The sequence below is a fragment of the Salvelinus fontinalis genome, chromosome 12 (genome assembly GCF_029448725.1).
Source record: "Salvelinus fontinalis isolate EN_2023a chromosome 12, ASM2944872v1, whole genome shotgun sequence".
NCBI classification, from domain to species: Eukaryota; Metazoa; Chordata; class Actinopteri; order Salmoniformes; family Salmonidae; genus Salvelinus; species Salvelinus fontinalis.
This window is the reverse complement of record NC_074676.1, coordinates 14,452,819-14,458,394: the sequence shown is the minus strand read 5'-3', so window position 1 is coordinate 14,458,394 and position 5,576 is coordinate 14,452,819.

Below are 5,576 nucleotides of genomic sequence, written 5' to 3'. Positions count from 1 at the left end.
TAGTGTGTTCTCTCATCTGTAAAATAAAAATATCCAAAATATCCAAAACTGATTAGTGTTATTAGTGGTCCAAAGTTTGGATGGCTGCCCTACACTGTGTATGCCTGACTCTATCTGTATATGTGTGTACTGTAACTCTATACTGTATATTTAATCTCTCACAGGAGCAACAAACAGCCTGTTATTTGTGTATTTGATATACACCATGTGACTATGTGCTTGGTTCCAGATGTTTGAGCCTATCTGGGATCCAGAGCGAAGCGTTCTGTGGTTAGTTTACAGCAGCCTGCATTTCCTCATACATGACAACATGTGTTGTGTACAGTACTGTAATATAAAGGCAGAGTGATTGGTGTCTGTAAGGAGATGTATACTGAAATGACAGAGTAAAGTCGTAAGCTGCATTGCCATGTACACAAACTGGGCATTTACTGTAGTAGTGCTCGGTAAATATGAAATATTAGGGTTGCTACACTCTTAGTAAAAGAAGTTCCAAAAGGATTCTTCACTGTCCCCAAAGGAGAACCCTTTTAAGTTCGAGGTAGAACCCTTTTGGGTTCCAGGAAAGGGTTTTACATGGCTCACATCAATACCAGCCAGTGGAAAGGCTGGTCATGGCTCACATCAACACCATCATGCCGGAAACCATAGACCCACTCCAATTCGCATACCGCCCCAACAGATCCACAGATGACTCAATCGCACTCAACACTGCCATTTCCCACCTGGACAAAAGGAACACCTATGTGAGAATGTTGTTGATTGACTACAGCTCAGCGTTTAACACCATAGTGCCCTCAAATCTCATCACTAAGCTAACTGCAACTGGATCCTGGACTTCCTGACAGGCCGCCCCCAGGTGGTAAGGGTAGGTAACAACACATCTGCCATGCAGATCCTCAACACTGGGGCCCCTTAGGTGTGTGCTTAGTGCCCTCCTGTACTCCCTGTTCACACATGACTGCGTGGCCACACAACTCCAACACCATCAGTAAGTTTGCTGACAACACATCAGTGGTAGGCCTGATCACCGACAACTATGAGACAGCCTATAGGGAGGAGGACAGGGACCTGGCAGTGTGGTGCTAGGACAACAACCTCTCCCTCATTGTGAGCAAGACAAAGGAGCTGATCGTGGACTATAGGAAAAGGTAGGCCGAACAGGCCCCCATTAACATTGACGGGGGTGAAGAGGAGCGGGTCGAGAGTTTCTTGGTGTCCACATCACCAACGAAATATCATGGTCCAAACACACCAAGACACTTGTGAAGAGGGCACGACAACACCTTTTCCCCCTCAGGAGAATGAAAAGATTTGGCATGGGTCCCCAGATTCTCAAAACGTTCTACGCTGCACCATCGAGAGCATCCTGACCTGTTGCATCACTGCCTGGTATGGCAATTGCTCGGCAAGGCGTAAGGCGCTACAGAGGGTAGTGTGGATGGCCCAGTACATCACTGGGGCCAAGCTTCCTGACATCCAAAAAGACTCCAGTCACCCAAGTCATAGACTGTTCTCTCTGCTACCGCACAGCAAGCGGTACCGGAACGCCAAGTCTAGGACCAAAAGGCTCCTTAACACCTTTCTACCCCCAAGCCATAAGTCTGCTGAACAATTAATCAAATTGCCCCCCGGACTATTTCGACTGTTGCTACTCGCTGTTTATAATCTATGCATAGTGACATTACAAATGACCTCGACTAACCTGTTCCCCCGCACATTGACTCGGTACCGGTACCCCCTGTATATGGCCTCATTATTGTCATTTTATTGTGTTACTTTTTTACTTTAGTTTATATATTAAATACATTTTCTTAACTATATTTTCATGAAACTGCATTGTTGGTTGAGGGCTTGTAAGTAAACATTTCAAGGTAAGGCTTACCTGTTGTGTTCAGCGCATGTGACAAATAAAAATGTATTTGATTGGACATGGAACCAAAAGAGTTCTTTAAATGTTTCTCCTATGGGGACAGCTGAAGAACCCTTTTAGGTTCTAGATAGCACCTTTTTTTATAATCGTGTATATGCTGTGATGCACAGTTATTTTTCAGAAATATCTGTCCAACAGAGCCCAGGAATGCACAATGTTCCAACATCGCGTAACCATTTCCCAGGACTGTATTTGTGTTTTCTGGTTATTTGTTTGGGAGTGAATATGCCTGTGTTTATTGTCCGTGAGGGTTTATTTTCCCATTTGCAGTATTACTGTGCGTTTGTGCGTGCGTGTGTGTATAAGTGTGTGCGTCTGTATTTGTCAAGTAAATCTCACTCGGAAATTCTCCTGGTGTAATGTGGCTTCTCTCTCTCTCTCTCTCTGAGATATACCGGGGGAAGCACACTTGTCTGTGGCCCCTTTGAACGAATCACTGGGCTAGCCAGGCAGGCGGAACGGGGGGGGGGAATTCCACAGGCTCACATGTTCCATGTCAACCTAACCCGCCAGTTTGGCTCTGGGGATCTTCTCCAGCTCCCCTGACCTTAGTGGAGGTGTCAGGGTTGCGTAGAGGGGGTACTATAGGGGTACAGATGGAGGAAGTTGGGGTAAGAAGAGGTGGGAGGGAAGGGAATTATGGGGTAAGAGCGAGAAGGAAAAGTGCAGAGAAATATAGGGGGAGAAGAAGAAATATGGGGAAGAGGGATCAGATGGGGGGGGAAGGGAGTTGAAGGGAAGTATGGAGAGACCAAGAGAGGGAGGTCAAAGAGAAGGCCCCGCGGCCCCAGGACAAGGCTCCAGGGAGGGCCTATGGTACCTCCACTCTACAGGGAGTTGTTTCATTTACATCAGCTCATTCATTAGCTGGCCTCCCTCTGTTTGAAGGCTTCTGTCAAACACTCAATAGTGCAGCATGCCACTGTGTCTGATTGTGTTCACATGGAACCATTAATTAGGAAGAAGCTCTATGGACATAGAAGTATCTGCTAGATGTTGTTGATGTATGGACTTGTATAGTGTGTCCCAAATGGCACTCTATTATCTATATAGACCAAAAGTAGTGCCCTACATATGGAACAGGGTGCCATTTGGGACGCATCCATGATGGAGGTACAGTATGTGCTGGTGAAGAGCACTCAAACCGCACCCCACAGAGCGGTCACTTTCATGGGGCCTTCAGTTTATGGAGTGGGATAAAGTTCCACTTTTAGCCAAAGATCACGTTTAGAGTCAAGGTCAACACCGAGTCTCATATTGCAGTTGGCTTGCCACAGAGAAGGGCAAATGTTGGGCCTGCTTCTTTTTGTCCTGGTGTGAGGTGAGGATTTTGGATATCCTGCATCTGTTTCTCACTGAGAGCATTGAATACAGCTGTCAGGAAGAGCAGAATATTCGTCTAACTCAGTCAAGCAACTGTGGCGTTTTTGCAGCTATTGTGGAGGGCATTTCCTTTGGTTTTTGCAGTTTTTCTGGATGATATTATATTCACTCAGTTCCTACTATAGTTTAGAATGTAAGTGTAAGATGTGTATTGTTGAGATCTACAGGTAACTGCCAAAAATAATGAAACACTTGAGTAAATGAGGGATAACATTTTATTGAAAGCAGGTGCTTCCACACAGGTATGGTTCCTGAGTTAATTAAGCAATCAACATCCCATCATGCTTAGGGTCATGCATAAAAATGCTGGGCATGTCATTTATTTATTTTGGCCATGCTCCAGTAGGATGGCAGTGCACCCATCCACAGGGCACGAGTGGTCACTGAATGGTTTGATGAGCATGAAAACGATGTAAACCATATGCCATGGCCGTCTCAGTCACCAAAACTCAACCCAATTGAACGCTTATGGGAGATTCTGGAGCGGCACCTGAGACAGCGTTTTCCTCCACCATCATTAACAAAACACTAAATTATGGAATTTATTGTGGAAGAATGGTGTCACGTCCCTGCAATAGAGTTCCAGACACTTGCAGAATCTATGCCAAGGGACATTGATGCTGTTATGGCTCAAGGTGGCCCACGCCTATTAGGAAGCGTTATGTTGGTGTTTTCTTTATTGTGGCAGGTACCTGTATGTGTGTGGCCCAATCTTTATGGTACACAATTTGATTCAGACTATCACAGGGCAATGCCTCCTGCCTCAATTCATCAGCTTATGCAATATCAGATCCACCAAACACATTGGAACCGTTTGCTTTATTGTATACTGCCAAATATTAGATGGTGTGAAATTGGATTACAAGGTATTAACACACATTCCAACTTCTGTGTAATTGCACATTATGGACACCAATAGTTCAGCCTAGCTGAGTCCAATCATCTGCCAAGATGAGACCCCCCTTGTGGGCCTGGCGAAGACCTTCGTGTTGAAACGTTGGGAGCAATGAACAGTGTGCAGGCATTTACAGGTGTATTCATTTAGCAGACGCTCTAATTCAGAGCGACTTAAAGTTAGTGCATTCATCTTAAGATAGTTAGGTGGGACAACCACATATCACAATCATAGTAAGTAAAAATGTTCTCAAAGTAGCTATCAGCAAAGTCAGAGCTAGTAAGGGGGGAAAGTTTGAGTTACAGTAAGCCCCAAAAGTAGCATCAGTTTACTTATTGTACCCTGCACCTGCATGTTACTGGATTAGCATCCTTTAAAACGTATTTAGTGAACATATTTACTTAACTTGGGACGACATACAGGGATTACTTACGTAACAGCCATGGCTAGTATTTGGAGGAACAATAGTAAATCATGATTGATTTTATGGTCAAGTGGACATATGGCCAGGTGACCCCGGAGCAGACCCCAGCCGTCCCTATGTTATCCCTCACCAAGGGTAACCTAATGCAGCAGACGTAAAATAAATGCCTGAAACTAGATCCCCTACATACTGGTCTTGACGAGAGGAAACAAAAAACTGTCTGGGGAGGTTCTCTTCTGCGCTATTCAATCAATCCAGTAAATGTGGAGGAGAAGTTAAGATGGAATGTAACCTTGTTAACGTCCAAAAGCAAAGTCGAGTCACAGGCTCTCTTTCCATTTCCCTGAAAACGGGAACATCCGGCTGTTTGGGACTTGGCAGAGGGTACAGAAAGGGTGATAAACCCAAGAGACAGGGGGGCCCAAGGAATCATGGGTAAGGACTTGCTAGGGGTCAAAGGTCACAGTCAATCATGGTGGGCATCTTTCTCTTTTTAGAACGGGTGTGGAGAGGGGCTCTCTTATGTGATCAGGTCAAGGTTGACAGAACTGCATGTTCCAAATGGAGTAGTCTGTTAGGAGTAGCTAGGACTGTTTCTGGTACCAGGCCAGCCAGGTTCATGCTCTGTTAATGAAATGCTAAGACAACAGTTTCACTTAGATTTAAATGCTATGAGGATTTTATGCAGTTATCACATTTTAAAATGAACATCACATGGTTTATATTGGTTTTTCGGCTATTTGGAAAGATAAACTATTCTTTCACTCCCACACCTAATGCAATGGTAAATCCAACCACTGGCCATATTACAATAGGTATTACAAGTTCTGAAAGTTAAAGGTCTTTGCATTGTCATCAACTCCAATTCGGCTGGGGGCACAGAATATTCTCATCCTGGTATTGATAGCCTAATACAGTTTATTAAATAGCGTAGGACACCG